Source organism: Triticum dicoccoides, chromosome 2B (genome assembly GCF_002162155.2).
Source record: "Triticum dicoccoides isolate Atlit2015 ecotype Zavitan chromosome 2B, WEW_v2.0, whole genome shotgun sequence".
In the NCBI taxonomy this organism is placed as follows: domain Eukaryota; kingdom Viridiplantae; phylum Streptophyta; class Magnoliopsida; order Poales; family Poaceae; genus Triticum; species Triticum dicoccoides.
The window spans coordinates 78,649,230-78,661,783 of NC_041383.1; the positions used below are offsets into that span (position 1 = coordinate 78,649,230).

The 12,554-nt window shown below is 44.0% G+C and overlaps 1 non-coding gene across 1 annotated transcript; it reads left to right on the forward strand.

The window, feature by feature from the left end:
• The first annotated feature begins 3,740 nt into the window (after positions 1 to 3,740).
• Positions 3,741 to 3,858, forward strand: LOC119266160. The gene has a single exon (XR_005131892.1). It is a non-coding gene; the product is annotated as a U5 spliceosomal RNA (small nuclear RNA).
• Positions 3,859 to 12,554: the final 8,696 nt, after the last annotated feature.

Consider the following 12,554-nt stretch of genomic DNA (forward strand, 5'->3'; position numbering starts at 1 on the left):
TATAAATGTACAAGATTAATTGCAATATTTTGAGTTAGACATCTATTGCAATTATGTACTTCTTTAGGCCACCTCAAGCAATGTGGTGGCAGTTCTTTGATGTTTTGCTCGTACTTGGTGCCTGGTGCCCATCGTGTAGTTTCCACCGCAATAACAGGGCATTTACTTGCTGATGCGACTACCCATTGATGAGGAGAGGACCTCGAGTCGAGGGTCGATCCGTTGTTGGCCCGATCTTTCACGGCACAAAACTCCATCGCAACAAGAACTAGACGCGGGTTTACAAAGATGTTCACAAACCTCGCAAAAACAACACGCCAACCCCTCGATTTGAAGGAATAACGTGGATGAACCGTACAGGTTCAGCTTGTAATCTCCTACGCGTCGCGTCGTAGGAACTCACACGCCAGTAGAGACTTTTGACAAGATTTCTCAAAACTCGATAATGGCCGACGGCCGAAAAATACACACGTGTCTAATTCATCTCAAAATAACCTCCCTATTACATGACGCACAGCTTGGCTTTATAGTAGAAGCCGATCCTTCTAACTTGACTCACAAGAATAAACTCAACTCTTGATCTATCTCTAACTCACGGCTGAAATAACAGAAATAAAAATACTAGATAGTTTGACCTTAACGTGCCTCATAACACCGAACACAGCTAACCCAAATACTTGGTGCGTCATGTACAACATGACTTGATTGGGTGGCCCTCAGCTAGACACGTACAAGGACAGAAAGTCCCATGGTGCACCCCTCTTGATACGTGATAACTTATTCTCCTCCGGCGGCCTTGACCGTGAGAAATAATAGTAGGTTAAGATTCTTTTAATTCCAACAAAGCAGTGCTCCTTCGAATCAGCATGATCTGGTGGACGTGGCCTTCCAAAGCAATAACTAATATTTCCTTGTGTACTTTGTCTTCCAAAGCAATAGCAAATATTTCCTTCTTTACTTTTCCCATCCGAAATAAGATTTAATTCTGGTGGCCTTGGCAACTCAAACGAATACATCTTATCTCCTATTTTAATGGAGTTCCAAACAAGGCCTGAATCTGATGTATATAGCACTGAACCACTTAATTCTTTGAACAAGTACTTGTACGTGCATGTGTTTGTACCATATGCATGCGCCTCCTTGTCCATGCCAAACATGCGACAACAAGCACACATGTAATCAAATCTTATTTCATTATGCACAACAACAATTTCTTGAACAAGTGCAACGCCATTACTACTGGAGCTAGGACTGGTCGTATCATCCATGAATGGTGATCATCCCTTCATGGCTGTAATGGCGTGAACTGAAAAATAATACCCCCTCTGTATATAAGGCACATCAGTTTTCGAGCAAGTCAAACATTCGTATGTTTGACCAAGATTATAGAAGAAAATGTCAAGATCTCCAATTCCTAATAAATAAAATATGAAAATACTTTGCATGATGGATCAAATGATATAAATTTGGTGTTGTAGATATTGATATTTTTCTAGAAACCTTTCAAACATGCACACATTTGAATTTTTTTAAAACTATAATAAATCTTATATTTTGGAACAGGGGAGTAGACAAATCCCTTACAGAAAGTGCTAAGCATATAAGCACTTTTGACTTGATTTGCAGGTCAGTTACGCAAGACGGAAATAGAGTCCTTCTTCAGAGTCATTTTATCCGAATATTAAGGAAAATGGGTGGGCCTTTACTGAAAGAAGGTGGTTGATCCCCTACTTGTAGACAGATTTGATAGATAAATCTAAAAAAAAGCCAAGCTTTGCAAGGTCTTCTTCTTAGAACAACAACAAGTCAGCACTAGGTCCAACTCCCAATTATGGTAACATACCATAAAAAATTCATCATATTTGTCCATTTTATTAGTGTAGCCCAAAAATCAATATATTTGTTTGCCGAAGTGTGCATGCACGTAGTGAGCATCTATACAGACATATGAAAAATAATGGAATTGGCGAGGGATTGAACATGGGCTTGAGTTATTAAAGAAGGGCATGATATGGAGAGCGGGAAATGGAAAAAGCATCCAGATTCGTAGACATAATTGGATCCCTCGCCAAGAAGGGATGTCGATCATGTCCCTTAAGAACAGAAGCAGAATTCGTTGGGTCAACCAATTGATTATTCCAAACACAAATGAGTGGAATAGGCCTTTGATTCATAGTTTGTTCCATGAGTTTGATGCTCTAGAGATTTACAAAATTAGGATACCATCAAGCCCTGTTGATGATGTGCTAGCGTGGAATCATGAAAAGGATGGTATTTTTACGGTGAGAAGTGCGTACAATTTGGGGCTGAACCTGAAAAATGCTACAGGCTGGGAAGAATCATCACATAGCCACGGCAAGGGAAGAGTGTCTCTTTGGAACCTCATATGGAAAGCACACATCCCGCACAAGATCAGAATTTTTGCTTGGAGAACTGCTACTGATTCCTTACCAACAAAAGAAAACAAATTGAAGCGGACTTTGGAACACGATAGTATTTGCAATATTTGTGGTAGGGAGCCTGAGGATGCTTACCATGCTACTGTTCGCTGTACTAAAGCTAGAGCTATCAGAGAAGCTATGAGGGAAGTCTGGCCTTTGCCAAAAGAAGAATGCTTCGATCGTTCAGGACCCGATTGGTTGCTGATGTTACTTAGCCAATGTGATAACACATCCAAAGAGAGAATCTTGTTGTTGTTATGGAGAGCCTGGTACTTACGTGATGATATAGTGCGTCATAAAGGTACTGCTTCCATTGCCGATTATGTCATCTTCTTGTCTAATTATTGGTACTGCCTTAAAGGAGACATTAGTTCTGCTCATGACTTGAAGGGCAAAAGTCCTGTGGCTGCAATTCCTAGAGCGAAATCTGAAGCTAGTGCCCATGCTTCCAATTGGACCAGGGCCCCTGTTCGCGTTATGAAGGTAAATTCTGATGCATCTTTCATTGCTACTTCGAGTTTGGCAGCGGCTGGGGTCATTGCAAGAAACAGCAACGGCGAGGTCTTATTTAGTGCGGGCTGGACCCTTCCCGAGTGCAGAGATGCCGAAGAGGCTGAAGGGCAGGCGATGCTTTTAGGCATGCAAACTTTGGAAAAAATATATGTTGGTCCGATGATATTCGAGACAGACTGTGCGGCTGTTGTGGAGGCCCTCAATGCAAAGTCTGTGATCAGGCCAAGATGGTGGGCTACTTATAACGATTCTTTGGAATTGTTGAAGAATTCCCATCCTGGAGAGTGACAAAGATTGGAAGAGAGAGCAACGTGGCTGCTCATAACTTGCTGCTTACGCTAGATCTAATGGCAGTTTTTTTATGATGAGCAGTGTATCATGTAGTATAACTGATGTAATCTTGAAAGATTGTACTCCGGGTACAAGTAATATATAAAGCTCTCTTTTCCCCTAAAAAAAAGGAATTTCAGAATATGTTTCAAAAAAATTCTATCACTAATTCATTCATTTTTTTTTTGTACCACTAAACAACGTTGTTCCAGGCCCAGTCAGTTTTCTGGTTGAATCGTGGCCGGGCCCAGTCATATGTTGTTGGTGGCGGCATTTACCCGGAAAAAAAATTGATGGCGCCATTGGGCCTGTTTTGCTGTCGAGGCTGCCGCCTGATCGAAGGAATCGAGCTGCCAGGGAGTCACTCGTTTAGTCCCACACTGCTTGTGATGGTGATTCGGTGTCCAGCGAGGTGTATAAGAGGGCACCAAGCAGGGTCAGCTATACGAGGCACGCAGCTGCGTGGTGAGCACAAAGCGAACTATTCTTTCGCCTTTTACTAAAGAATACCGTGTGCACGCCACAATGAGCAGCATACCATAATTTTGAAAGGGTCCTTGCTCTTTTGAGGAGTGTCCCACAATGCAAATTAAGCAAACATTGAATTTCGCCTGAATCTTTTCAGTGATCAGAATGTCGACAACAGCTTAAGGGATTTACTCTAGTAGAAGGTCCCATAAGTCAACTTCTGCAATGTGCGGGCAATTCAAGAAAATATATATTTCAGATTGTAGAATTTTATGTTATTTTGCTCACTATATTTGATTGGACAATTTGAACTAGCAGTGCTGGGTTTCTTCAGTATTATGGTACTTCATGACATGCAGGCTGCTCATCAGATGTTTTCTTCAAATCAGAGGTACAGACACAACATGAGCCACACAACCTTCCCGCTTACTTTACTTTCACATAAATTTGCTGGCAGGACACCTCATTACAATGCCAATAACCTACTACATGTTCAAGCCCAAAGCCCCAACCAAGTTTTCAGGATTAGGAACAACAAATCAAACCAAAGAATCCATGATAACAACAGATCTCACCATGCATCAGGTAGCTTAAGCAGACATGATCTCAGGCTTTGCCCACCACAACGGCGAAACCTTCAGAGTCGCGCCCTCAGGTCCCTCCGCTGTGATCTCCTTCATCCAAGCCGCCCCCTGCACCATCCGTGGTCTCTTACTCGGATGCACCTGCAGTTTCTTTAGTGAAGGAGGTCAGGCAGTCGATCAGCTCCTGCAAGAGGCATCTTGCTTTCAAAATATAGAAATGCCCACTTTTCAAGTGGCAAATCTTGCTCAGGAAAGAGTACTACTCTGCCGGTTAATATCTCCAGCAATATAATGCCATATTGACGCACGATGCTATGTGTGTCCAACATGGTGCAGTCGTCTCTGACGGAATCAAATCCCTTGGTGCCATTCCAGAAATCAGCTATGATAATTCCAGGTTCTAATACAACCGCTTTATCGGATGACCATCATAGTATCAAGTTACTGCATTACCAATATACTGAAGTATATAACAAATCTGTGTCGCTACCGCAGGATTATATGGATTAAACTATGGTGTACCTTTTCATGAGATGTTGCTTCTATTTTCACTATTGCTTTGATTGACAGGATGGCTTGTCTCCATTCAAGTGAACCGAGCTAGTGACAGATAATTGTGTAACACGGTGAAAATCAAAGATTATTATTTAAAAAGGATGTCAACGAAAACATACGCAGAGAGAACAATTGTTACCGTATAATACAAGTACCAAAAGCCCCTCAGGGCAAGTGAAGGTGATAGAGGGGATCTTCAGGGCACACATTGCAACTGCAGCAACTGTATCTGCCACTAATCTCTTATTTGTATCTTTAATATAATCCTGGAAACAATTACAAAGTACTATGAACAGAATGCCATAGAACTATTAACCAGAATCTTTGATTACACAGGGAGTGGACATCAAATTTTAAACTCTACTAAGCTTGAACTGGTTAAAAAAAATAACTGGTTAGCTTGACCTTAAGTTGTCATTTGATTGTAAGAGCTGTTTCCAGAATATTTCCATGAGTATAAAAACACTTAGACACCGGAAAAAAACTGATGTTGTTGTTTACTAGTTTGTTATTTTGCTCTGGCGCTGACACATCTTTGGTCCTTTTCTTCTCCTTCTATGTATTTCACATGCAGGCCTTCTGCGTGGTTTGGAAAAAAGAAAGCCGCTCCACAGAACATCCTAGATACATTTACAAAGCTTTAGTTAACATGCATGAACTATTGTCTCGTTCATATAAAAAGATCAATGTACGAGCCACGTAGACACCGACATGACAAAACTAAAAAGACATTAGAACATCAGCCTTTTGCACAAAGGATTATCAGCCAAGAAAGAAAATTACAATCAGGACCGACTACATCCTAGAGCTTGAGTCAAAACGCACATCACTTGCCTCCGGCAACATCACAGCAACCACCAAAGAAAAAAAATAATGGATCACCTTTTCACCCAAGCTCAATGTGGCTCCAACGCTAATATGCAACTTTTCAGTCCTCCAAAATAGCTTACCAAATGATGGTGTCCCGGCTGAGGGGCCTCTCACCATGTCGACTCCTGGCCTGGTGGGCCGAGCTGAGGACCCCTTGTCGGTTTCGACTTGGGCCACATCGGGCGGCCCTTGGCATATAGTTAGAAGGTCCAGAAGACTTGGCGTGCACGACAAGACGTTGAATCCGTGGAGGACTCTGCCTCCCTGTATGTAGCCGACTAGGATCTTGTACCTTAGGGACCCCCCCCCCCCACCTATATAAACCGAGGGGCCTCGCTCATAGAAATCATACTTATAATCTCTTGATAGATACGTGTACTCTGTACACATTTGAAAGCAATAAACACTAAGTAGGACGTAGGGTATTATCTCCTCGAAGATTACAAACCTGGTAAAACCTTGTGTCTTTGGCCTGCCTAACTGTGAGACTGACTGGGCGAACAAAGAGGAAAGTCGGCCATAGTTATCCGAAAGTCCCCTGTGGAAGGGCTCTCGCTCGACGGATCAAAGGTACCTCAAGCCATCGACATCATACGCTCTACTAAAAAAGATTTACCGAAAAACCAGCTATATCCGATCTTGGCTGGCCTTTCACCCCTAGCCACAAGTCATCCCCGTACTTTGCCACATACGTAGGTTCGGTCCTCCAAGGCTTGTTAGAGCTCTCTTGAACCCGCTCATGGCTAGATCGATTAGTTTCAGGTCAAATAGGAGGCATATTGTGTCTTGTTACTGAATCCCTAGCTCAGAATGAATGCTTAACTCTATTGGGACGGATTGGACAGTTGGAGCACATATGAGCACGCGAGAGAGAAATAAGAAGGAAAATAAATAAATTAAGAAAGAAAAAAAATAGCGCTTCCAGCGTAACAAATAGGCAGGAACGCTAGTATTCTCTTGATGTGTTTTCTTCCGACTTTCTTTTTATTTTCTCTCATGTTTGTGACCATTTTTCCCACATAAAAATACAATAATTATTATTTATCCTCAATGTATTTTAAAATTGCATAATTATTTTAAAAACTAAAAGCATGTATTTTGAATAATATTCAGCGTGATTTTAGAAAAATGGTTATCTTTTTTCCCTATTATATGCCCAACTACCTATTTTGTTTTTCCAAGTTCGTGATTATTTTCGTATCTTCAGTTAGGACCACAAGCACGCACAATTATTGTGTATTCATTGTATTTTTTCTAGAATGCACGATTATTAAGAAAATTGACAATGTACGATTATTAAGAAAATTGACAATGTGTATTTTAAAAAATAGTCAACATGTATTAAACATTATTGTGTAATAATAATAAGTTCTAGAAATGTAATAAAAAGTTCAAGTTTTATTCAAAAATCAATATTATTTTAATATACACATGAAATGCATGACGAACATTTTCCAAAAACACATCGACAATTTTTTAAGACACGTGTAACATTTTTCAAAAACATGTTCAGCATTAATTTTTCTCAAATAAGCACTTTACTTATCTTTCATGGCGAATATTTTTTTTCTTACATTCATTTTTTCGAATGGGAAAAATAAAATAAACATGAATTTGAATTCGAAAATAAAATAAAAAGGAAACCGGTAGAAAACGGACGTCAGGATAATTCTCCAATGTCACATATCCCGAATTATCGAACGTCTTGTTAGGGTAACTAGTATGGCATTCCAGAAATAAAAACTATACCAATAACGCCCATTCACCTAGACCTAGATCCCTTGCTCACGTTCAACTCATCTTCAAGATCAGATCGATGAGGACACGGTCGCAGAGCCAGAGACTTGGTGGTGCATCTCCGGGCACCGGCGGCAGCGATCGTCTCCCGAGATTCGAGGGCGTGATGACGCGAGCACGGCGCCGCCGCTGTGGAGTTGCCGATCTTCTGCCGCTGGCGTGCACTCGCAATGGCAGCGAGCATGTTCGTTCGAGGAAGCGGCCGCGGCGAGTGAAGGAATGGTATGTCCATCCGGCCGGAGTCCTCCTCCTTTCTACAGTAGTTTTTCTTTGCCTGTCAGGCTGGCAGCTCACTGGTATGGTAACCCTGTGGCAGGAGGGACTGGGCCAACTTGACGACCGATCTCCTTAGGGACGTCGCCGGCCGTCTGTGCTCCTCGGATTCTCCATGGCCGGCGGCACAGTATAACCGCTTGCGGGCCGTTTGCCGGACATGGCGCGAGTCCACCGACGACCCGCGCTCCGTTTGCAGCATGGATATCCGCTTCCGCCCCCGCGGCTGGAGGCCAATACGCGATCTAGTGCCTACGTCGGGCTGCCGCCTCCGCCACGACTCCGGTGTCCGCACCTATGTAAAACTCGACGTGCTCTCCAGCAATTACATCTTTGCCGTGGCTGAGGGCCTCCTTGTCCTGCGCGACAAGCAGTCCACCGAAGTCGTCCGCCTCCTCAACCCCCTCACCGGCAGCCTCACCGAGTTCCCACCCATCACCGAGGTGCGGGCTTACGATGGCTCCGAACCGAAAACCAGCGAAGCCATCCATACCTTGAAGCTCTACTTCTCCGACCCCAACGAGTTTCGCTATTTTGCCGGCATCGACGACTCAACCTCCCCGCCCACTCTTGTTTTCTGCGTGGAAAATGATGGTCCATTCCACGTCGTCTACGCCAAGCCCGGCGATTACCACTGGGTATCTGTGTACAACCTGCCGCACTGGGCTATGTGCTCGGATTTTGGCAGGCTTGTGTGGTCTTTCACACCGCCGCTTGGCGTTTGGTTGCCGAAAAAGATTTACGTGTACTCGTTTGGTTTCTATTAAGAACCCCTAAAAATGGTTTCTATTAAGAAGGCATTTAAGTGTTTTCCAACTCAAGTAAAGTTTCACCGTCAAAAACGGTTATAACTATGATACCCCGTGCGTTGCTGTGAGGATTGGTTGCAATACATTTTGATGTTTTTTAAATAAAATTAAAATGGAGTATTAATATATTGTATTTGATTATTACATAGTTGTAAATATGTATGCAATATAAGTAGTATTTCTCATGCATGTTGGGAGAAATATAATTAGAATGATTTAAGTTGGGATGTGTGCATGTTGAAAAAGAATATACATAGAAATTTCCATGCATGTTAAGAGAAGTGGTTAGTTGGGTGATGAGGTGGCATATGTGCATGTTGAGAGAATTGAGATAGTGGGGATCAACTATTTAGGCATATATAGTTTCTATTAAGAACCCCATTGGCATGTAAGTGTTTTCCGACTCAAGTGAAGTTTGATCTTCAAAACTATTATAACTACCGCGCGCGTTGTTCCGAGGATTGGTTGCAATACGTTTTGATCTTTTTTAAATAAAATTAAAATGGATATTAATATATTGTATTTGATTATTACATAGTTGTAAATATGTATGCAATATAAGTAGTGTTTCTCATGCATGTTGGAAGAAATATAATTAGAATGATTTAAGTTGGGATGTGTGCATGTTGAGAGAGAATATACATAGAAATTTCCATGCATGTTAAGAGAAGTGGTTAGTGGGGTGATGAGGTGGCATATGTGCATGTTGAGAGAATTGAGATAGTGGGGATCAACTATCTAAGTATGTATGATATGTTATACTGGTGAAGCCACTGGAAACAATAAATTATTATAGACAAGATTTGATTTAAAGCATGTCGGAGAGCACGCTCAGTTTTGGCAATGCCGCGACAAACATTGTCTTCTTGGTTGTAATATATAATACTCGTCTCGTCCTCTAGTCCCGCTCTGGCCCCATTGCATTCCAGTTTCGTTTTTGTCGTGGAATTGTCATGTTAGATGTCCTAGTGAAAGGACTTAGTCGTGGAGCCATCGCAACTAGGAAGCTTAAAGGGGTTAATCGGGACAAAGCACACGGGGTTTATACTGGTTCGGCCCCTTACGGTGAAGGTAAAAGCCTACGATTCAGTTTTGAGTGGGATTGCTTATGTCTCGATTACCAGGGAGCGATTCCGCTTGACCTAGCTCTCGATCTGATGTTACTTGCCCTGAACCACCGCCGGGTCGTCCCTTTATATACAAAGGTCGACGCCCAGCGGCTCACAGAGTCCCGGCCGGGTCATAAACAGTGTCCGGCTCGGTCTCTAACTATTCTTGCCTTACAATACAAGTTACATACATATGGCGGTTTATTTCTACGGGCCTTAAGTCGCCCTTGGGCTTTAGGCCCTTAGCTGAACCGCCATCTTCAAGTGTCGTCTTGGGCTTCATATCTTTGAATCGCCATAGGTATAACCCAACCCCTCCAGGGCGGGTCATACCTAATAGTTATATCTGAGGGAGTCCTAGATTAAGGGATCCTCGGACAGCCGGACTATATACTTTGGCCGGACTGTTGGACTATGAAGATACAAGATTAAAGACTTCGTCCCGTGTCCGGATGGGACTCTCCTTTGCGTGGAAGGCAAGCTTGGCAATTCGGATTTGTAGATTCCCTTCTCTGTAACCGACTCGGTGTAACCCTAGCCCCCTCAGGTATCTATATAAACCGGAGGGTTTAGTCCATAGGACAATAACAATCATAATCATAGGCTAGCTTCTAGGGTTTAGCCTCTACGATCTCGTGGTAGATCAACTCTTGTAATACTCATATCATCAAGATCAATCAAGCAGGAAGTAGGGTATTACCTCCATCGAGAGGGCCCGAACCTGGGTAAAACATCGTGTCCCCTGCCTCCTGTTACCATTAGCCTTAGACGCACAGTTCGGGACCCCCTACCCGAGATTCGCCGGTTTTGACACCGACATTGGTGCTTTCATTGAGAGTTCCACTGTGCCGTCCCGATAAGGCTTGATGGCTCACCTTGTTGTCAAGGACAAAATCACCTCCGGAGGAACCCTAGCTGTAGGCCAGACTCTCCGGCTGGGCGGTTTCGTCATGGCCGCTCGTTGATGACTTCTCAGGTCATCAAGAACGGCCTCCACGTCAGCTCGGAATTCACCGAGCAGATGGATCCAATGGAGCTCTCCTCCCTAAACGAGCTCTTGGATCGCATCGCCGCCCTGGGAGTCGCTACGGACTATGATCGGATCGGGCTTAAACCCGACCAAAGGGAGATTAACTCTCCGCCGGTCATGCATCAGATAGCGGTGGTGGAGGAACAAAACATCGATTCTTCCTCTATTTTGAGGACGAACTATGTCCGGATTTCCTAGCTCACTAAGCCGGATACCCGTCTACGGGAGGACATGGCCCAGGCTCCGAACTTAGAATCGGGCAACGGGCCATAAATATTGGGCGACATCCTGGAGCCCGAGCTGCCAAGCTCGGCAGCTCCTTTGCCCCTGGGTCTCAGATCGGATCAGGATTTGGACTTAAGTCCACCCACCCACCCAGACACAAGTGATCTTTCCCACATTAGACAAGAGCCCCAAGAGACAGTACATCACTTCTGGGCCAGATTCCTACTTGTAATGAGCAAGGTTAAGGACTGTCGCGAGGAAGACGCAATCTCGTTCTTTTGCAAAAAATGCACGGATAAGGGAATTCTCAATGCTATAAGTCACCGTGACATAGCACACTTTGCCGACTTGGCGGCCATAGTACAAAAGTACTGTACCATGGAAAGCGCCTGAAAAACCCAAACAAAATTCTGGGATCCTCCGGCTCTAATTAAACCCCTCGTCCAAACTAAAAGGATGCGCTCTCGCAAGTCACCCAATCCAATTACAAAGAAGATAAAGCCCTCTACAGGGCGTGGAACCGTACTGGAGGGATGGCTCAACAGGCCATGCAAAATTCACAGCACACCGGGCATCATAACAACACATAGCCTTAGAGCATGTTGGATACTCCGGCAGGTGGCCAAGAGCGGCAAGGACCTCCTCATCAACAATACCGCAGAGCACCATCCCTCGGAGAATAACAATACAGTAATGACAGTCTTCGAGACTTTCGCCTCAAACAATAGGCGTAAGAGAGCACTCCGCAGCCTCGCCGAAGTCTGCCACGTCGCAGCAATAAATCCGTGGAAGGACACGGCCATAACCTTCAATGCCAGTGACGAACCTCAATTCAGAACAGCCCGAGCACCAGCCGCTTTGGTCCTTAGCCCAATTGTGGACGGCTTCCGGCTTACTAAAGTGCTCATGGACGGTGGCAGCGGATTAAACCCCATCTATGAGGAAACTCTTAACAAAATGGAAATAGATAAGAGCTGCATTGAGCAAAGCAGCACGACCTTCAGAGGAATCATCCCTAGTCGGAAGGCACAATGCACGGGAAAAATTACACTGGATATGGTATTCGGCACGCCGGAGAATTATAGGTCTGAAGAAATAACATTCCAAGTGGCCCCGTTTAACAGTGGATACCACGCCCTTTTAGGGCGGGATGCATTCACAAGCTTCCAAGTCATACCCCATTACAGGTACATGAAGCTTAAGATGCCTGGGCCCAATGGAATCATCACTCTAGCCAGTGATCCGGACATAGCACTCTGTGCCGAAAATAAAACCGCCACACTAGCCCTGGAGGCACTATCTGAAGCCCTCGCGGCCGAAGAGTTAATTGCGCTGCGCTCGACAGTGGACAAGGACGACATGATATGCTACGTCTTGAGCTTGCGTTGGTTTTCCTTGAAGAGGAAAAAGTGATGCAGCAATAGTAGCGTAAGTATTTCCCTCAGTTTTTGAGAACCAAGGTATCAATCCAGTAGGAGGCTCCTCAAAAATCCCACGCACCTACACAAACAAACAAAGAACTCGCAACCAACGCAATAAAGGGGTTGTCA